This window comes from Alligator mississippiensis, chromosome 9 (assembly GCF_030867095.1).
Source record: "Alligator mississippiensis isolate rAllMis1 chromosome 9, rAllMis1, whole genome shotgun sequence".
NCBI classification, from domain to species: Eukaryota; Metazoa; Chordata; order Crocodylia; family Alligatoridae; genus Alligator; species Alligator mississippiensis.
This window is the reverse complement of record NC_081832.1, coordinates 69,886,473-69,909,224: the sequence shown is the minus strand read 5'-3', so window position 1 is coordinate 69,909,224 and position 22,752 is coordinate 69,886,473. Positions and strand designations below refer to the sequence as shown.

Sequence of the window (22,752 nt, the reverse complement as noted above, 5' to 3'; positions counted from 1 at the left end):
ACATTCTTTATCACCATGTGAAGGACAGCCTCACTTCAGTGTACACCTTACTTTGGATGTCCTGAAGTCAATGGGAATATTGCTGTTCAGACTGAAATAGTCTTTAGTTGACCCTTTTGGTGATCTTCCTACATTTTTTCATGTTCTCTGTATCAGTTGTGATTAACTGCTCTGTTCCTGTCTTTGGCCACATTCTATCCTTATCTGCATCTTTGCAGCTCCATTGAAGATAACGAGCATGAGGGCGTAGGTCATATCTGTATATATATCAAATCATTGCAAGCCCTGTTTTGTCCGGCAGGGATTTGCATTCATGTAGCTACCTCAGTGTGCTTGCTTTGGGCATGTTTGTCTAGTCTTAAAAAGAGAGAGAATGGATCCATCAGTGGTAAACTGCAACTTTAGTAACAAGCACTACATCTTATCTTATTCTTGAGCTGCAGCACCTCCTTTTTTATCTCAACTTTCTTCCTCTCCTTATCTTGATATATATAGCGATATATAAATATCAGTGGGGTAGGGTTTTGCTGTAGTTTGGGGAGCTAGTGCCTAATCCAGGATTTGAACTATTGGTCTGTGGAGGAAAAAAGGGTCAATTGGTGCATCTACCCATTTCCCTCTCCTCCATGCTCTCTGTCTAGGCTAATTTCCTACCATTTTTAGTAACTTATTTGACTTAGGTGACAAGTTTTAGGCCGTGCATTGATCTGATCAAGGCAGTTCATTTGCAGCAGTAAGAAGGTTGCTTTGAAAAGTACCCACATCCAGTTGACTCCCTTGAAGCTGCAACACTCACGCTATTTGATAATGGCTATGCACTTTTCTGGATGTATTGGAAATGTATGCAGATGCTAAGATGGAGGCAAGCAGCCAGCAGCCTCTTGGTCAGAGCTAAGGTCTGGCCCTCTCCAAGCAAACCTAAGATCAAAGAATACTTTTCCAAAGGTCACAGCCAAATCGTTAAAACAAGAGTGAAACCTGTTCTGGAGATCATCATTATTGGGAAACCTCCTGTATCAAGAAACACATATTTTTTGTCAGACCCATTGAGTATACTTTGTTTTACCTTTTGCTAGAAGGCCACATCCATTAAGCTGCCTAGTTTTCTCAGCCCTTTGAGCAGTCTCTTCAGACAAATTTCACTTTAAAACATGTGTTTCCTTACCTAGGACAAAGGACACTTCAGATTATTAATACTGAAAGGATTTTAAAATTTTCCATTTTTCACTCTGTGTAGTTTGTTCATTTTTTTGCACTGGAAATTGGACTGGTCAGTTCCAATTGTGCTACCTTTAATTTATAGTCCATTTCACTGTCGGCTTCTCATAACTCAGTCCTGGAAAGCTTGGGGTGCAGATGGTAAGAAGCCTTGCTTCCTCCTGTCCCTCCTCCTCAAGTCACTCCATTGAGTTAAAGCCATTCACGTGAATAAACATTTGCAGGCTCGCTCTCATTTTTCCATTACATTTGGGGGTCAAATTTGAGCTAATGCTGTTTTTTATTTACAAAATGTATATTCGAACATATAGGCGTGATGCTATACATGACAATGTTGTGTATGTCATGAGAAAGACTTCATATATGGGCTTCTGTTTGCAAATTAAATACAAAGGTACCCAGATGTTCTGTTCTTCCAGACAGATGTGACATACAAGGTGTCTATACAGGCATGTACTGTCTCTGAAACTCAAGAGAGGCTTTAGCCTGCCTTGCTTGGAGAGATTTATGGGCACTGTTCCTGGTGGGAAGGAGAGAAAAGGATTTAGGTTGCAGCTCTTTCTGTGATCGCCACATTAACATAGGAAGCCCATGTAGAGAAAAGCTCAAGGCTTTGGCAAGCTCCTATCTTAATAAATCATAGAAAATAAAGCTGGAGGGGACCTTGAGAGGTCATCCAGACCATCCCCCTTCCCAAAGGCAAAATCAGCGATGCCTCAATTATACCTGACAGATGTTTGTCTAACCTGTTCTTAAAAACTCCCAGTGATGGAAATTTCACAACCTCCTTTGACGATCTCTTTAATTCCTTAATTATCCATACACTTAGAAAGGATTACTACTTATCTTATCCCCAGTGGACACAGAGAACAATTTATTACCTTCTTTGTAGCAACCTTTTCACATATTTGAAGACTGCTTTCATTTCTCCCCTCAGTCTTCTCTAGACTAAAATATCCCATTCTTTCCATTTTTCATTGGGGCTGGACTCGATGATCCTCCAGGGTCCCTTCCAGCCTGAATGTCTATGAAATCCTCATAGTTCAAGTTTTTTAGATCGCTAATCCGTTTTAGTGGTCTCCTGCGGAGTTTCTGTGATTGGTCCACATCATTCTCGGGACATTGCTAGTGCTGAGTACCGTGGATGGGTTACTTCACCTCTCTTAAATACAGTACTCCTGTTTATGCATCCCAGCATGACATTTCTGACCAACTGTAACCACTGTCCCTTCCAGATGTTTTTCTGCACACTGCTGCCTTGTCAGTCATTCCCTGTCCTGTATTTGTGTGATTGATTATTCTTACCTTAGTGAATTATTTTGCATTTTTCCATATTGAATTGCATCCTGTTTAGCTCAGAGCATTTTTGCAATTTGTTAAGATTGGTTTGAATATTAATTCTGTCCTCCATGGAGCAGAACCCTTCCACCTGGGTATAGTTTGCACATTAAATAAGTATACATCATCCAGCTTGTTAACAAAAACAATGGCTAGTACTAAACACTGTACAGACCTTTGCAGAACCTGACTTGATACATCCTTCCAATTCGACAGAGCCCATTGATTGTTACTCTGCACGTATGGTTTTCCACGTACTTTTTTTGCACCCACCTTCCAATCTGTTTATTTAAACCAAGCTTGCGTTGAGAACGTCATGTGAGACAGTGTCTGAAGCGTTGCTAAAGGAACATTCCTCTGAGTCACTTGGCTCAGAGCCCTTCCTGATTCACTGAAGTGTAATCACCTCCTTTCCAGTGCTAGAGCTATGCAGAAATGTGGGACAGAAAAGGGGGAAAGAGAGAAGGGAGGTCAAACTAAGGTGCCAGGTAGTTCAGCAGGATGGCTGGTGTAGGCATCAGAGGATGATGCCCCCAATGTTTACTTCTGTATTGCTCCCCAGATCTTTGTCAAGTCTCTCCCAAAATTCAACTGCAATAGAAGGTGTTCTCCACAGTTCCCAATATTTTTCACTTTTGAATGCTGCCTGCAATGGGAAAGAGGAAAATATAGATAAAGGGACGGGGCAGAAGGGAACGAGGATGGTAATAAGGAGGTGATAGGATTTCCTTTATGCTCAGCATGATAATATGTCTAGACATTTTTTTTCTAACTTTCTTTATACTGAAAACACTGAATGGAACAAGAAAGGCAAAGCTGTCTATAAGGGGCATGCTCTAGTTGTGAAATGTCCCTATTTACTTTGCAGATGTCTAGACCTTTGAGAACTTCAATGCTGACCTCAGCAAGACGTGATGGAGATCATGTCTACACTGCCTCTCCACTGGTCCTAGAGAGCGCTGCTCTTGACTACACTCTTCCCATGTACCCACCTTCTCAGGGGCCTAACTTGGAAATGCAGCACCAAGGCTGCCTCAGAGATTTCTGGAGAAAGGCAGCAACAGCATGCTCCGAGCAGCATCACTGCTTGGGTTTGGTGTGTGCAAATTGTGATGGTTAGAGGGTGGAGTGTACTTGAGAACAACACCTCCAAGAGCTGAAGGCACCCAGTGTAGACACATCTATTGATCACAAGCCAAGGTTGGAATGAGGCATGCAGACAGTAGGTGAATTTGTTATCCTCATGTTTCTACACACTGCAGACCGAAACATGGATTAACAGTTAGGAAAGAGAAGTGCGAGAGGGAGAACTGTCTTCCTTCCTTTTGCACATCATGTTTGTAGTCTCAGTACCTCCCTCCTATTCCAGTTCTGCTACTTCCCCAATTCTACCATAGGAATGGGACTTTGCAGAAAATGCAGGAGAGTTGCTTATACAAACCTCTCTTCTTTTATCAAGCGGTGTATAAAGGAACCAGATTAAAGATGCATTAAAATCTACAGTATGGATAGAGCTGAAGAATAACCACTTTAAGCAAGGCAATGAAAATGGGCGTACTAGGCTAACTGTACACAGAGAGTGCCTTTTAGTTAAGCTACATGTTTCAACAGCAAGCTGCTCTGAAAAGTGTTGTATATGGGCCGACATCCGCTGCTGGCATGCATACAGACCCAAAGCTTGCCAGCTTCTTGTAATCTTGAAAGAGGAGACGTGCAGTGTTAAATACATGTGTCACCACTAGTCCTTTCCTGCATGGTTTAATCATCTAGTTGAGCAATATACTTGAATCAAGTCTGTCCATTTGGTTTAGATGAACTTAGGCCAAAGAACTGTACTGAATCTGACTTCAGAGTCTGTTAGGTAGAGTTCCCTGGTAGAAATTGCTTGTGTAACTCTTCCATAACTAAGTGCAAACACCCTGTCATACTCCTATTGCCAAGCCTTTGACAAAGTGCCTTTAGTATGGATGGACTAATAAGAAGGGAGAGCCCTTTTTAAAGAAGCTTGTTGCTTGTTGCAGCTACACCACCTCCGGCTGTGGTCTTGTCGGATCACATAAGCTAAACAGGGCTGGGCCTAATTAGTACTTACATGGGAGACCTCCAAGGAAAACCAAGCTCTGTAAGGAATGGTTTTGGTGATTCAGTAGTTGGTTCTGTCTGAGTCAGTATTGAACCAATATTCCAGCAAGACGTTAGTGGCAATGTTGATTTTTGCAAACTGAGATCCTGGCCACTTTTGGTCAATAAAAGCTTCACGACACTATTTGTACGTGTAAAAGTGTGAGTCCTGGTCTCCTGGCCAAGTTCCATTTGAGATTATAAGAATAACATGCTCCTTTCCTAAGATCCCCCCTGCAGTTTCGACTGTTTGTTATCCCTCCCTTTGTGTCTATGAGTATACAACACTTCATTCCAAAAATATGATTGCAGCTTATATGAATACCCCTTACTAGCTAGCTCAGGTACCAAAAGCAGTATAGATATAGTGGGTGTATCTACACAAGACATTTACTGCAGATCTGCCTATTTAGCTCCTCAGTAAATGTCTCTGCATCTACACGTGCTCTTCTATTAGGGCGTACAACGCTAATAAACTCTGGAGCAGGCTAGTACTTGTAAATGCAAGTACTAGCCTGCTCCAGAGATTTTTCATGTGCAGCAGTGCATGTGTAGACACTGCCCAGCTGGCTGGGGTACTAGGGAGCTTCAGTGCAGGGGCTGCCTGCCGGCAAGCCCTGTACTGAAACACCCTTGTGCCCCAGCCAGCCCCTCTGCAGCACATCGAGCCCAGCCGGAGCAGCCCTGGGATGCTGCTAGCAGGGGCTGCTCCGACTGGGCTCAATGTGCTGCACACGAATAAACTCTGAAGCAATATAGTCTGGAGTTTTTTGCTTCTGGGCGCATGTTCAAACAGAGCACCCAGGAGCAAAAAACTCCTGAGCAATAAACTCCGGAGTTTGTTTGTGCTCATTAACTGCATGTGTAGACGAGCCCAGTGACTCGAGCTTTGGCCACTGAGTATTTTACCTGGGTCACGGGCAGGTTTGTGCTGTCAGGAAGGCCTGTGTTGGAATGGCTAGATTGCTACTGGTAGTCAAACCAACTAGTCTAAGGCTAGCTTGGGTATGTCACCCCTGGATTGCACTAATGTGCACTGTTACACAGTTGCTATGTTATATCTTAAGGATGGCTCGTGCAATCATAGGTTATACTTAGGAATTACTCACAATACCTTTTTTTTGTTAAAGTGCATCTAGTGTTCATAAAGTTGTGGAACAGGTAGACAAGGGGACTGACACTCTTTCAGAGTGCACCTATATTGGGTTGCAAATGAGCCCCACTGGCTCATTAAGGATCTAACTTTTGGACTTAGGCAGTTCAGTAACATACCTAAATTCTTTGGTGGATAATTTGTTCCGATGGGGCAAAACTTATATGACCCACATCATTGCCCAAATATAAAAACTGGTATATTAATAAGAATTGTACTTTTGTTGGAAGTTTAAGTGTTGAGGGTAAGCAACTGCAACAGAAATTCAGTAGCGGAGAGAAGAAGTTTCTTAAAAGATTTAGTGGGGGAGAGGAGAAAGCAAAGAAACTGCGCTGGTTTTAGCAAGACAAGAAGAAAAAGGTATATAAAAAAGTGATCTCTGTTCGTATAGGTATTTAAGGGCAATAAAGGCGAAACATGAATTATGTTCTGAGAAACTTTCATCTCAGCATAGTTTAGCATTCCTCAGCTCTTTATATTTGTATATAAATATTTTTCTTGAAGCCAAGTCATCTTAATTGGATGTAAGAGCTATTCTATGTCATTTATTTTAATGCTTTAATATATTTTCCTTGGTTAATCATTGCTATTTCTAAATATAAATTTCCTTTCCTTTGCTTTCAAGTTGCTTTCAAATGAAAGGGCCTGCTTCACTCTTTGACCTTCTGTAACGAGCGGACCCTTGAAACGCAGCGTTTCCAGAGCGCGCGTTGAGAGCACACCAGATGGGTTTAGTAAATTACAGCCTTCAGAGGAGCAGTACGAGGAGCAAGGTTGGGACGGGGGCTTCAAATACACAGTGAAATCTTCTAAGCTCCAGCTTGTTTCTTGCTGTCAGACACTGATTGCTAGATGCGTAACTTGTGTGATGTTAGCTTTCTTTCATGATTGATTTGTAGTAGTCACTCCACCCCAACATACTTGCCCTGTGAGCCTCAACATGCTCTAGCTACTCCGCTAGGAGGCCGTGTCCTCTAGGGATGTTTTTGTCCTTTACATCTCAGTGATTTGCTTAAGTCACACAGCTGGACTATCGGCATCGATCTCCACGTCGTAGATCTGTATGTCGTTTCCTAGGAATGTAATCGGTAAACCGGTGCAAGCGTATCGCGGACCAGGTGACTACCAAATGAGAGAAAAGTGGTTTCAAACCAGGTCTCATAACAGTCATCTTAAACTCAATCCTTTTCTTCCAAAGCATTTGTTCTTTCAGGGATTACCACCTCATCTTTTAAAAAACCAGATTCTGGTCCTGCAGATTTTACTCACAGGAGTAAATCTTACTGCATTCATGGGCTGCTCATTTGTAAGGGCTGCAGGAGTGGCAGGAGTGGCATCCATTGCAGTATTTTCCCTTGATGTGATTTAGTTATTGCTCAAAGGTTTGCAGCTCCATAATGTATGGGATGTAGAGTAGCAGTAAGTTGTCACTGTGATCAAACAAAATGCCTCTGCAGGGAAGAATTTATTATTTGCATGAATTTGATAGGTGCTTGAGGGAAGTTGGTAAAATGTATTTAGAACACAAGGAAGATACCTGAAAATCACCACTTTCCTTCCTTAGTGTGTATCAGAGTAGAGAGTCCAGTGCTGACATGACCTTCTTCCTAGCACTTCAGGCAGGCTCTGATTACCGATACAGTCACTGGTATAACAGCAATCATTAATCTTCATCCTCTAAAATAAATAATATTTAATGTAGCGGTATTAAACAATGCCAGTGCCTACATATCCTTACTCATCTGAGTATTAGTTGCTGGCCTGAAGTCGTGGAAGATCTGTTTCTTACATTGTATCCAAAAGACCGGCAGTGTGTTTACAGTTTTTACATGTGCCAGGTCTGAATCTGCAAATCCTCAGTCACATGAATTCAGCTCAGGGTCATACTAGTGATTTCATTGCATAAATCTCATTCATGCGACTAAGGGTTTTTCAGAAATCATTTGCATTGAAATACTCTTTTGGAGGGAAAAGCTGCAGATCCTCCTCCTCTTACTAATGGCAGCTGTGAACCTGCTCACTAACCAGGACTACACCGTGTTTCCCGCATACAGGCCTGTCGGTCCCGTCAAACCTGCAAATCACTGCAAACACTAATGCCATCAAATCAGCTCTACCTCTGGTAGCAACACTGGGAGCTTTCCTTTAGAAAGGGTGGTGACAGTCTAAGCACCCTCTTTCCAAAGGAGGTCTTATTGACAGTACTTAAAACCCTCGTGAGAGCTGCTGGCCAGCCTACACTAGACTGTACAATTTCCCCAGTATGGGCTGTTGACCTTAATGGGGACCACTTAAAAGGTTATAGAATTAGGCTTTAAATCACTCATAACACGGCTAAAATGTAAGCTGTGACTTGTTCCCCCCAAAGTGTTAATTCTCTCTGAAATTATCAATTCATTTTGCAAAAGCCTGGCCCTGCAGACAGTTCTCACCTGAGGATCACTGAATTGACAGTACTCTTCCTGTGGAAAACAACTGAAACATGGCAAGGAACAATATTCCAATTAACGTCTGTCCACTCCTGCAGCTATGTCCTCAAGTTTGCATCTCTGTAACGTGAACACTGGGTAAGTTGCCGCTATGATCAAACAAAATGCTTTCCTAAAATTACTTACAGCAAGGCTATAGAACAGTTTATGACCCAAAACATCCACTCAGAGTCTATGGTGAATTGTTTCATTAGGGAGGCAAAATGCAGAGTCATAGGAAAGTAGGCTTGGAAGGGACCTCATGAGGTTATGTAGTCCAGCTCCCTCCTCAGGACAAGATCATCCCTTATTAACCCATCCCAATCAAATGTCTAATTTCCTCTTGAAAATCTCCAGGTTGAAGGCTCCATAACTGATCCAATGCAAGATCACCCTCAGAGTCAGAAAGTCCTTCCTAATTTTCAACCTACATTTTCTCTGCTGCAGTTTGAAGCCATTGCTCTTGGTCCTATCCCTTACAGCCACAGGGAAAGATCTTATATCTTCACCTGCTTTATAATCTCCTGTAATTGGTGTCCATGCTGGAGCTGTGCTAGGACACAGACATTCACACCTTTCAACTTCACCTGAGACCTTAAAGATTGTGCATGGTCAAGACATTGGTTTAACATGTTTTCTGAAAGATGGCAGTCCCAGCATCCTGTGTCCCTCAGCATCATGCCGGAGTATTTGCTCATTGCTAGTTCAGAAGGAAAAATTCCTGCTGAGTGACCAGCAGTATTTCACATCTCATCTGGATTTTTCTCTGAAAACTCCCATCCAAGTACTGACCAGCCCTCACCAGAACTATTAGGCATTTGTCGGCTTGTACTTGGTGTGATTTCTGTTTCCTCTAAACTGAGCTAGATATCTGTCTCCTTACGAGCTGAAATGCAACACAGTTGACACTCCTATTTTCAGTTTGCTTGCTAAAATGATGAGTAAAGTAGGGAATACAATTTTAGAAAGAAGCAACAATAAAGCAAAAGGAGTAATGCCAGCAAATGCTTATGGTTTTAGTGAAGACATTACTGAACTGACTCAGAACAAATTTATGGTGATTGAACTAGGAAAAAAAAGCAACTCACAAGGTGTTTCCACACTTTAGAAAGACTTTCTAAGAGAATTACTTGGATGACTAAAGATCTTGCATGGGATCACAGGATTGAGTCCCCAGCTTGCTGCTTGGTATAGGGCATATGGAAATAAAATCAGTGCAATAAATTATAAGACAACTTTCTTGTACAGTGGAAATAATTTGGAAAGCACGTGGAGCAATTTGAATGATCTTTGTTTAGGAAAGAAATGTGTTTTAACATCTGAGTCCATCTGCTTGAAGCAGAGAACCACTTGCTTTGTATTATTTGCCCGTTGAACTCCGTCACTTAGAATCTAAATGTGGGAAAGGGACATAGATTTATTTTTCTGAATATTCAGCAATTTAAATTTTCTAGGTCATTATATCTGTTTAATTACAACCTTCATTTAAGAAACCTAGATTAAAGAAGTTGAAAGAACTCAGAAATTCTTAAATATATCTTATTCTACACAAGCATGGTGAAAATACAGAAAGAAAAAAAAACAGATCACAAAGAAAATATATTATTTCTGATTTCAAACTCCTCCTTATGACAATGAACCTGCTCTTTGTATTCATTGAATGCATCAATGATTGTAATGTAATTTTGTCTGGATAAAGCATATAAAATTGGACCCTAATTTATCACTCCCACAATCAGTAATGTGACCTCCACGCTGAAGGGTTCTGTCTAACTCCTCGGTCTAATTTTCAAGCTGTTGTGCTACCATCAATGTCTACCTCCCATATAGCTCTCATAGATCACAAGTACTTTGCAAGTAAAGGCACATACCACTGTCTTCATTCACAGATGAGAAAAACTGAGATCTAGAGAGGTGAAGTTACATGCAGAAGGTCAGCTGGAGAGCTGGGAATAAGTTCAGATCTCCTAGCTTCCCCTCCAGAACCCTAGCTATAACATCACATGGCTGAACTCATCCCTATGAGCGCACTCTATGTAAAAGAGTCACATGATTGCTGAGAGCTCCCGTATGAACCTGGAAATAGGCCTGTTGAGAGTCTGTGGGTTAGGGACAGAGAGGAGAACAACAAGGGTGACTTCATGGTAGAGGTCTGTGTGGCAGTGCACCTTTGGTGCCTGCCACTTTAAGGGCAGGAGCAGGCAGCCACCAGGTGCATGATGAGGTGGGTATTTTCTGAGGGTGCTGAGCTGGCTGATGTGAGTGCAGAGCCACCGGCCATCATCTTTGAAAACTCATAGCTATCAGGAGAGGTCCTGGGCAATTGGAAAAGGGCAAACATAGTGCCCATATTTAAGAAAGGGAAAAAGGAGGATTCAGAAAACTACAGACCAGTCAGCCTCACCTCAGTCCCTGGAAAAATCATGGAGCAGATCTTCAAGGAATCCATTTCTAAGCACTTGGAGGAGGAGAAGGTGAGGAGGAACAGTCAGCATGGATTCACCAGGGGCAAGTTATGCCTGACCAACCTGATTGCCTTATGTGATGAAGTGACTGGCTCTGTGGATGTGGGGAGACCAGTGGATGTGATATACCTGTTTTTAGCAAGGCTTTTGATACGGTCTCTGACAACATTCTCACAGGCAAGCTAAGGAAGTACAGGTTGGATGAAAGGACTGTAAGGCAGATAGAAAACTAGCTGGATCGTCAGGCTCAGAAGGTAGTAGTCAATGGATTGGTGTCTAGTTGGCAGCCAGTATCAAGTGGAGTGCCCCAGGGGTCAGTCCTGGGGCCAGTTTTGTTCAATGTCTTCATCAGTGACCTGGAAGATGGCATAGAGTGTGCACCCTCAGCAAGTTTGAAGATGAATTCAAGCTGGGGGGAGTAGTAGATACACTGGAGGGTAGGAGCAGGATTCAGCGGGGCCTAGAAAAATTGGGGGATTGGACCAAGAGAAATCTCATGAAGTTCAACAAGGACAAGTGGAAAGTCCTGCACTTAGGATACAACAATCCCATGCACCAGTACAGGCTGGGGGCTGACTGGCTGGGCAGCAGCTCTGCAGAAAAGGACCTGGGGGACAATAAACTGAAAATGACCCAACACTGTCCCTTGTCACCAAGAAGGCTAACAGCATACTGGGCTACATCAGTAGGAGCACTGCCAGCAGGTCAAGGGAAGTGATTATTCCCCTGTATTCGGCACTGGTGAGGCCACATTTGGGGTCCTGTGTTCAGTTTTGGGCCTCCCACTACAGAAAAAATCTGGATAAATTGGAGAGTCCACTGGAAGGCAACAAAAATGGTGAGGGGGCTGAGGTACATGACTTATAAGAAGCTGAGGGAACTGGGCTTATTTAGTCTGGAGAAGAGGAGACTGAGAGGGGATTTAATAGCAGCATTCAACTACCTGAAGGGCTGTTCAAAAGAGGATGGAGCAAGACTGTTTTCAGTGGTGGCGGATGACAGACCAAGGAGCAATGGTCTCAAGTTGCAGCAAGGGAAATTTAGGTTAGATATTAGGAAGAATTTTCTCACTAGGAGGGTGATAAAACACTGGAACAGGTTACCCAGAGAGGTGGTGCAATCTCCATTCTCAGAGGTTTTTAAGACCCAGGTAGACAAGACTTGGCTGGAATGATCTAGCTGAGGATGGTCCTGCTTTGAGCAGGGGGTTGGACTAGATGTGACCTCCTGAGGTCCCTTCCAGCCTTCATTTTCTGCAATTCTATGAACATAAAGGGGAAAATCCATTTGTCAGATTGCAAGCATTTGAAAAGCAGCACAGCCTCCCCAACTCAGGTTTAAAATTCATGAGATTTGAATGATGTATTTTTGTTCATATGTAATGGAAATTAAAGCATGATAGTGATAGGCAATGTATTTAGTGAGGTTTCTCTGTATGTGAATGTAATATGAGGGACCCCCCCCCCCATTTTAATTGGGGAAAAAACCTCATCTTACAGTCAAGTAAAAGTGGTATTTATTTAACCTTAAAGTATAAGAAAAGCAACAGCTTTCCTGTCATCCCCCACAACAGGCAGGAGCATTCAGTAGTTCAAGGAAGGGGACTAGAGGGATATTAAATCCCATCACTTCTAAGTTGATTGTGTATATGGCTCCTAAGCGTTCCAGCAGGAAGCAGGATGCTGCATAGGTGCGGAGGGCTCCTTGTTGAATCATTGTGTTTCAACATCAACAGGAACTCTGCAGAGTAATTCTGCTGGCTCACAGTGGAAGGCAGAGATGGACTTGAGCCATAACTGGAAAGGAGCTGGAGAGAGGTGGCAGCCTAGGTTCTGTTCTAATGTATTGGCAGTATAAGAAATCCTCTGGAGAGAATGAATTTTGCATACTCATTCAGGGCGTGCATGCACGTGCATTGAATTCAGTGGTGTGTTGGACACCGCCTTTCCACAAGGCAGTTCAAACTGGTTTATTAGTCACTGGAATAATGTATCACCATGGTCCAATTAGTTGATGCACTAAATCCCCACCAGAGTCATATTCATCTGTACACAAAATACTCTGGCCAATTCATCTTCTGTTAAAGCATAATTAGCCATTTCCAAATGTAAATGCATATCAAATCACAATGGAATTTGTTCCTGATAATTAGCCGTATTAAAAGGTACTGACATCTGCTCGCCACAGTACCTCTCTAACTAGCTGTTGCTCACAAAGCACTGGACACTCTTCAACTTTTCTTGGTTCAACAAGATACAAATGATAAGATATTTCAGGCAATGCATGCATGCATGCATGCAAGCTGGCAAAGCAAGAATCTTTAACTGATTATTGACTGATTATTTTACTTCATCTTAATCATGTACTGTAATTCTTCCATAGTGAATTTTTGCAGTAAGAAACTGTACCTGACTGTAAAACATGCAATTCTTGCCTTGTGGGACACAAGGCACAGAATTTGCACTCAGGATTTTTGTGGTGTATTTTTCGTTATTACAAAAATATATCAGCAAAGAAAGAATTCTTGCTGTGTCTTAATATGGCACGCAAAATATATCTCACAAAAATTGAAAACGGCTAACTACTGATAATTGGTTGTTCCGGGATAGTTAGCCATCATTACTAATCCTTTTAGAGTGACTATTTAATGAGATTGTTACTGGATACCTGACAAAGAAATGCAAGTAGGACTCTATCAAGACGGATCTTGCCTGTTACAATATAGAAAACAATTATCATGACCTTCTCTGAATCTGGAGCAGTACCTCTCTTTTCACCTGATATAACTAATACATCCCTCTATTCAAATGTTGGTTGAAAGCCAGGATCATGTTCCCACTGAACTTTCAGGCAGAGTAGAATTTAGTTGTGCATTTTGATTTTTATCTTTCTATTACAGCCATATCAGCAGTTCCATGTGTCAGCTTTTACAGTTTCTTTAAAATAATAGCATGTGATTTTGGGCCATGTGTGGGTTTTTTACCCGTCTCACAAAAGTGCAATGAAGGGTGCCACGTTTCCTTCATTCAAAATACTGGTCACTTGCCATTCCGGCTAATGGGGCTATACCCATCAAAATGACTGCCATTTCCCTTCTGTGCATCTGCGCGTGGAAATGAGACCACCTTAACAAAGGTGGCTAGTTCCTGCTGTTTTTAGTGAGACTGAAGCCAGGCCCACAGGTCAAATGGCTACCACTCTATGGTTCAGGGGGCTAGTGAACCTCAGGCTTCCTCGAGACCCTGTAAAAGTTATATGCAGGGAATGGGGGGAACAGGTCACTTTGGGCCAGGAGGTGCATTTGGGGGTGTCAAATGGATGGGCTGCCAGGGGATGTGGGAGGTAGAGGGAGGCCAAGGGGGTGCAGAGGATAGTGATGAGGTGGAGGGGAGGAGTGGCAGTGCCCCAGCCTGCAGCCGTGGCAGGGCCTCCCAGGGTGTCCCAGAGGGAAGGACATCTATATTTGAGGCTGGATTTGATCATTAGAAGGTCACACACACTTTCAGGGCAGGCATGAAACCTCAAAAAGAGAAGACAAATCAAAAGCCTCACAAACTTATTCTTTTAGAAGGCCTTATTGCTGTTGAAGCTGACCTTGTTAACTTTTGGAGGTCTGACTCATGATTTCTGAACATACAGGATTGGCAGTCCTGCACATTCAAGGTTTGGTAGTCTAGACGAAGGGGAGGCAACGGGCCCTGTGACATGCAGGGATGGGCGGATGGATTCTTACACATCGCTCTGAAGTGTGGGCGGCTGAAGGCATTTGCATGCTGTTAAACTTTCTAGCCGCGTGGGGTTGTTGTGGTGCTGGCTGAGCTGACAGCCAGATGCTTCCTCTCTTACTGCTATGGGTCACAGCTTGGAAGAGGAGGTGGTAGCAGCACGCACACCACAGAGAGACCTGCTCCCCCAGTCTCTGTGGGGACTGTGTCAAGTTCCCCCCCACACATCAGTACCTACGTATCCCCCAGGTGCTCCAGCATTCATCAGCTGCTAACACTTTCCTCAGTCATGCAACGTAGTCACAGTTTCTCACTTGCCCACTTTCCCACTGTCTCACCCAGCAGCTCTTGCAGACAGCTGCCAGCTTTCTCCAGACACCAGTATGCAGAGAGGGTCTTCATCACCTTTCTTTCTGCCCAGTGTAATACAGCTTCACCTCTTGGCTAGAGACAGACATTACACAGAAACCGGTTTAAGTGATTAGAAACTGGTTTAAACCTGTAACAGAACAGATGTTCAGTGCACATGAACCAGTCTGAGAATGGCTGAAACTGGTTTGAGATAAGCCTGGTTGAATGTAGCATCAGACTTAACTGATTGGGCTCGAACTGTTTTATGCAATGTCTGTCCCAGACCCGTTGCTGGTTTAAGATAAACCAGACTTCCCCAGCATCCCAGCATGCTCTCTGAGCTGAGTGGGGCCCTCTGCTCCACAGCAGGGCCCATCCCTCCCCTCTGCTCTCTGGCTGCAACTCTGGCCCAGACTGTGGGCTGTTCCCACTCCCCACTCCCTGCTAAGCAGGAATTCCCCCCTCCCCTCTTCCGTGCTGAGGAGGTGTCTGTGTATTAGTTAGGAGGCCACATGCTGGCTACAGTCCTGCTGAGTTAACAGGCAGAATCAACAGGTAGCTGGAAATGTCCCCGTGTTGTTTTCTTAATGGGGTGTATGGCAGTGCACCTGTGGTATCTGCCACTTTAAGGACTGAGGCTTAAGCCAGCAGGTGCCTGATGAAGGCAGCCATTTTCAAACAAAGGCCAGCCAGGCAGAGTGGGCAGTTAGCTTCTTGCAGCCAAGGGAGTGGCACCATCCAGCTCTCTTGTGGCTTGGAACATCCTGGAGGTAAGGGCAGGAGCTATGGGGACGGAATGGAAGCTCCTGGTCCTGGGCATGACTTGAAACTGCACCCTGCCAGGGAAGGGTGGCCTGGTGGGGCTCCCTATGCTGAGGGAGTCCCCAAGAAATGCCAGGTCAGTTACCTCCCCAGTGAAAGGTGGGTTGGGGCACCTTAATAACCCCACCTTCCACAACCCTGTGGGTAAGGGGGCCAGGCACATGCACCCACAGGGGTGCAAGACCCCAATGGCCCTGGGGAGGGGATAGTTCTGTGGCCCCAGAGAGGGGGCAGTTGTAAAGCCCTAGAGAGAGGGCAGGTCAGAAGACCCTGAGAAAGCAGGGGTGTAGGTGGGCCTGCCCAGAGTAGAGTGCGTCCTTACAGCCTGAAGGACTGGGTGTAATTCGGGGTTGAGTAGGGCTGAAGGGATGCTCTGAAGAGCAGCCCCAGGGGGTATACTGAGTAGGGCTGAAAGATGGCCAGAAGGGCAGCACATGGGCCAACCCCCACAAGATCAAGATGTTGTGTATAAGAAGCCTGGTGATGGGCTAGGGCAAAGTTGGCCCTCCATTTGGTGAATTGGCTGTCTACTACCCGGGTGAAGGTTGTGGGGAAGGCCTAAGAGACTGCATATCGCCAGCCAAGGCATGATTCGGATAAGCCTGATGGCCACAGGGGTCGCTCAGGGAGAAAACAGGGCATAGTGGAGGGGGCACAGTATGGTGTAGTGAGCAAGAGACTTTGTGAGAGAGGGTGGAGTGCAAGAGAGGGGGGAGGTATAAATGTGTGTGTGCATAAGACCTGAGGGAGGACTAGGTTTGGTCTGGTTTGTAGCTAGGAGTATGATAACATCTTGGATGCCATCCATGAGGCATGGACCATGGTGTAAGGGAGGTACAGAGCCATGGATAGTGGCCCCCGGCCCTGGGGCATATAATGGGCAGTTTCCAGCATTTACCACCAGTTTATTGTAACAGCAAAATGATGGCAGGCGAGACTGGGCAGACTGTCCTATGAAGACAGGTGGGTGGGCCAGCTTGAGACCCAGCCCCAAGCTTGCCCCCTGTCACAGGGTGATAAACACTGAGTTAGGGGGTGATAAACACTGTTATCAATTTCCTGCTGGGATAATCGGAGTGTCCCGCTGGGGTCTGGCCACCCCCACCCCTCAGCTCAGCACTGTGGAAAAGGGAGGGAGGGCTGCTCTAGCACCCCCCAGCTTCTAGCCTGAGTCACTGGAGGCATGTGCCTGCATTTCTGGGGTGTCTGTGCAGTTACAATCCGGTTCAGCCTAGCCAGGATACACTAACCTGCAAAGATTGAATCAATTCAAGCTCAGGCTTTTTGAACGTCTGCCCCTAGCCCAGATGCCCCACCTTATGTGTTCATCATGAGTTGAAGTATGCAAAGTAGCTCATTGATTTGACAGATCAAACAGGGAATTGTAAAGAATTTGCAAGCCTGGACAAAGCCTTATCGTTGTTTAGGGACCTTAATTTGGGGTGGTTGTTTCTTTTTTTTTTTTTTTTTTTCCCCAAGCTATTTCATCCATCCTTATAGCATTATAGTTACACTCTCAAGTCACTTTTTATATAGCTGGGGGCTGTATTTTTTCCATGCAGTTCCCTGTATCTTTGTTTAAGCCTAAAAAGTTTTATTCTCTCCCGTCATCTGCAGAAAAGGCTGAGTTATCTTTTTCTCATTTTTAAAGCTTTAACTTTCTCCTGTGCTTGACATGGGATTAAAATTAATATGGCTGGTTTTATTTAAATGCCCAATTTTATAAATCTGCATCGTGCTGAAAGGGCACGAAGACTTCAAGGAGTAGAAGCTGATGCATTTTTCTTTTCCCAACTGAAAAGAGGCCAAAGACTTAAGGGGTGAAAAATCCCATGTCCCTCCACCCCCAAATTAATTTTCTATGGATGTGATGATGATCCAGGTCTGTTGTCCCTCTTGTTCATGAAGTGTGCAGGGATTCTTTGTGATCCAGACTGAGATGTTTGCCTCATGACTAGCCCCTTCCTGAATCCTCCTACCTCTGACCTTTAGAGGTACAAAATCTCAAACTGAATCCAAGATTCGGGAAGCTGTTATTTATAAGCTTTAGAGGAGGGATTGCAGAATGCAGGGAATGCAAAACAATAATTCATTAGAGATAGTAAATGAGTGTCTCTCTGAAATGAAACATACTGGTGTGTGGCTGTTCTGCATCCAGGACTGTAACTTTCTTAATTAAGAAGGAAGCACCATGTTACCGAATTGTGATTGTAGTATGAGTCTTGCGATGCCTAGCTCCTGGGGTCATGTTGCTATTAGAGAACCTCAGCTTTCATTAAAAAAGCAAAAGGGGATTTGGTCCCCAGGATCCAAAGAGAAGCTTGAAAATGAGGACCCTAATTACTCAAAAATCAGGAGAAAAAGAAAAGAAACCCAGAACATTACTTTTTCAGGTTTTTTTTAAACTCTTAATTTTTAAGCTAATCACATAATTTTTGTATCCTGACTCTTGATCTTTGAATGCTCCGGGTTGGCAGAACTTTAAGCAAAGTGGCTAATTGTCATCATTCATCAACTATTCATTTGTAGAACACTAATTATTTCAGCCCTCTGCCCTCAATCAAGGGCCAGACCCTAGAATCCCAAAGTATTCACTATCCATTCACTATGTACATTACGGAAATACCCTGATCAGGACTTAAGCAGCTTCATTTACATATTGACTGTATTAGGCTTGATTTTTCAAAAGTGCTGAGCACCTGCAGCTCATTTGGGCTTCAAGCAAATGTTGAATTATAATGTACTTTTGCAACATGAACTGTGCATGATGTAGGTGGCAAACAAAAGGCTAAGAAACACATTGGCCTTCAGTTTCTTTTCTGTTAAACTGAAAATAAGCACCCAAAGGAGCTGTAATATCCACAAGTTACCAGGTCTGTTTTGTGAGATTGTACTAAATATTTCCAGCTCATTTGTTAGTCATTTCCTATTCTCCCGCCTAAACTGTCAAAAAAGAAAAAAAAACAAAAAAACAAAACCCCAGAGCAAACCTTAGCTTGCCTTGGCTATGTGTACTTAATGTTTAAAAGGTGCAAAATATAGGTGACTTCATCCTTCGGGCTCAAGTGCCTTCATCCTATTTTACCTATACGTGTCATCAGCCCCTTCTGCAGAGAGACGCGTTGGTATAACAGAGGTAACGAACTTGCCCGGGTTCACACGGCAACACGGGGAACAGAGTTAATTTTTCTTGATTTCCAGTGTCATGTTCTTTTCTGTGGACCTTTCCAACTCCACTAAGAGGTAGGCATTTTGTTTCTGGGTATCCGATTGCCCGGGATTTTTTAACAGCGTTTGAATTAGAACTGATACGGACACAGAATTCCCCCACAGAGATTCCTCTGCTCTCTTTCTAACGTCCGTACTCGGTCACATATGCTGTATTTGCATAAAATGCCAGTAGTTTTCTGCTTGGAGATACAATGGCAATTATGGACACTGTTGTCAAGTAAAACAGAGACCATTTCCTCAGTCCCAAGGAGCACCAAGATGGGCAGGAAACTGAGTAATCATTGTAGGAAATCAATGCTAATGAATCCTTCTCTGTTTCTTCACCCCTACCTCCACTTCCAACACTGTCTGGAGGATGCACAGAAAGCACCAGGTCTAGTTACTGACTTAAGCTCTTATTGCCATGCACAGTACTGAATCTGAAACCAAAGCAGAAGCCTAAACGTGAAAGAACCTCTGCTGGGCCCAGGTGAATTTTGGATCGGACTCGATTGTAATGTTCCCTCATCTTGTGAATAGGCTGAACAAAACTGTCAGTCTTGAAAACCCTTGAAGTTTGGAGTTTTTTTTTCCTGATCTAAATCCAAATTTTGTAGCTTGGACCTGTTTCTAGCATTTCAAACTACATTTGTTCTGGTTAAAGGTATGGTTTTAATTTTGATCTCTGCCTGTTTCTAATATGAAATGGAGTCTGTAGCTGATAGGTAGCTCATGTTGAAATGTCAGAAAAAAGTGGTCATAACAGCAATACTATCTACTTATCTACTATTTTCATCTCAAGATTTCAAAGAACTTTGCAAAGGTAATTAATATTATTAGAGATGGGGAAACTGAGGCACAACAAGGTTAAACTGACTTTTCCAAGGTTGCACTGCAAGAACAAAATGAAAGGACGTGCACTCATTTCCTTTGCCCTAAAATTGGATAGTGCTGCTATTTGTTAAAGCAAATTCCTAAAACAAATAAAAATGGTGATTGTTAACCATAAAATGGGGATTTTTTTCCCATTCTCAAGTTACATCGTGTTGCAACACTAGATAATTCTTCACTGCTACATCATCTAAATTCCAAAGACCTAAATGCCCACAGTTAAGCCCCACAGCCTATCTGTGAATTAGGTACCAGTAAATATATCAAAGAGAAACTATTTTGAACACATAATCTGCTAAATGTATGGCATATATTTCATAAGTAGAAATGCTGCTTTTTAAGATTAATAAATAGTGATGAAGATATCCAGTACCTGCAACCCCTGAAATAAATGCAAAGCTGAAATGAATGACTTGACAAAGGCAGACAAGGTTCTTCAGGTAAATGTGGTATCTTTTATTAGACCAACTAAATAGTTGGAAACATTTTCTTTGCAAGTTTTCGGGCACAAATGCCCATCTTTATGCATAGGGTGCTTTATGCCCCAAAGCTTGTTCAACATCTCTCCCAGTTATGCAGATGATTCAATAAAAGATATCACACAAATCCTTTCTAAATTTCTGCAAAAACAAAATAGAGAAAATAAGGTCTTAATATTCCAGCTAAAGTATCTTTTCCCTTGAGTGTCGTATTACATAGATAATGTAATTGGGCTTTCATTATTCTGGAAGTTATTCTTAATGATAACGGGTAGCAAGGCTTTAGAAGAAATATGAAACTCCCGGTAATGTCATTTTAAACTACAACATATTAAAACAATTGGATTTTATAGCAACATCAATAAAAATATTTTGCATATATGTTTCCTTTTTCCATGTATCTCAGAAAGATTTATGAGCATTAATTAAATAAACCTCTTACCACCCACATGAGAGAGATTGATGTGCCCATTTGAGAAGCAGGCAAGTCGAGGCACCAGAAGATTACGTAACTTGCTAAACGCAGTATTGCAAAACAAGGACGGGAAGCAAGGAATCCTGCATCAAAGTCTCCTGTCCTTGTGTTTAGACCATATGACCCCTCTAGCAATAAGAAAAGAAAGAATAAGATGAAGAAAAATTATATTAAAGCCACCAGACTTGCCACAAAGCCTGGGACTTATTAGAAATTTAAACACAGAGAGTTTGTGTGTATTAGATGATGAATGTAGGCGGGTGTTTAACATAATGTTGAAGAAACGTTTTAAAACCAGGATGAAATATGAACCAATAAAAAACAAATTAAAAAATAGAGAGGGAGCACACCCTTCCGGAGCGGATTTTTTTCGTTATACAACAGATATAAGATTTTGATATCATTAATTTTTATATCAAAGGATCTCTTCTATGCTGCTGTAATTGTGTGGCATAACAGTCGTTTAAAAGATATATTAATACCTGGCTTGAAGTCGAGTGCTTTGTTCCAGAAGGATGTGGGCTTTGCAGTTTTTAGGCTGGCAGCCCCTCGGGTGTGTTGAAAATCACAGCCCCGAATGTGAGCTGAAGGTAGTTGTGCTTTTGCACCCCCTGGTGACTGGTTACAGGATGGCCCATCGTCCTCCAGCAGAGTAAAAGTCCAGTCCGACAAGCCCCGTGTCCTTACACCTTGAAGGAGAGATTTTACACTTTATTTCTAAGACAGAAAAATTCTCTTTCCCAGTTCAGGGCTGCTGCAGCAGCTGGTTTGGCTCCTGGAATAAATTAGCCAGACTCTGGAGTTGCCTAAATCATTGCAGCCTGTCCCCAGGTGCCTGAGGGTGGCAGCGGTTCCTGGAATCCCCACTGTGCTATGTCCTGTGCCCTTGCCCTTTGCTATACCAGACCTATCCCTTCTGGCCCTGCCCACATGTTGGGGATCTCCTAGGGGAGCATAACCCTCTGCTAGGAGAACGGTCCTCTGGCAAAATCTGGTTCTCTAATGTCTCTCTTATGCTGTTACAGCGAAGGGGGTGCACCTTCATGTGCAATTAATGCAAAGCTTATTGTTCCTGGGTGCGCCATTTGAACATGTGCCTGGGACCGTAGCACATTGAGCTGGGTTGGAGCAGCCCTGGCTGGCAGGGGACCTAGGTGGGGGTCAGCCTGTCAGCCTGGGGCTGCTCCCCACAACTCGTTGTGCTGCGGAGGGGCTGGCTGGGGCATGAGGTTGCTCCAGTGTAAGGCTTGCTGGCAGACCGCTCCTGTCCTGAAGCATTCTCGTGCTTCAGACACCTGGGGCAGCATCTACATGTGAGCTCCTGCAGAGTAAATAACTCTGCAGCAGGATAGTACTTGTAAACACGAATACTATCCTTCTGTGGAGTTGATTCATTTACTCGAGCCTAATAGGGGCACACTTGTAGATGCACAGTGTTTACCGGGTGCATCTACACGTGCCCCCGACTGTGCAGCTATTACTGCGCAGTCCCGGCTGTGCACAGGTCCTTTCCGACCCTACTGTGCAGTAGCAACAAGCTATATATATATATATATATATATATATATATATATATATATATAAAATCATCTTGTGTAGATGTGCCCACTAAGGAGCTAATTAGTCTACTCTGCAGTAGGCGTCTTGTGTAGACGTGCCCAGGAAAGAGGCTATTTATCAAGGTGAAATGAATCCCTCTGTAGGCATTTTATGTGAGAGTTAAGTGACCCTTGTATTAACTTTCTGTATAGGAGTGGTTTCACCTGGAAGTATTGTTCCACTGAGGAGGGCGTGATGCTATTCATGCTAAGTAGGGACTACTTATGGAAATAGATGTCCGTCAGCATGGTCCCAAAAGATCTGCTCTTGGGGGCTGTGTGCCCTGGGGGGGAACCCTTTGCACGTCTGAAGAGGCCAGCTGTGCTTCAGCTCCCACTGAAGTCAGGGTGAGACCCCACAAGAGGCAGGTTTGGCGTGAAGGGAATTGCACAAATAGGAAGAGGAAACTTGAATGAAGGTTGTCTACCTGGAGACTC

At 43.5% G+C, this 22,752-nt stretch overlaps 1 long non-coding RNA gene across 1 annotated transcript in view; it reads left to right on the top strand.

The window, feature by feature from the left end:
• The first annotated feature begins 15,512 nt into the window (after window positions 1-15,512).
• The window catches only part of LOC132243341 (uncharacterized), a 67,712-nt gene continuing 60,472 nt past the window's right edge, over window positions 15,513-22,752 (top strand). The window contains exon 1 of the long non-coding RNA XR_009454807.1: window positions 15,513-15,609. This is a non-coding gene — a long non-coding RNA (uncharacterized LOC132243341). The remainder of the gene's footprint in view (window positions 15,610-22,752) is intronic.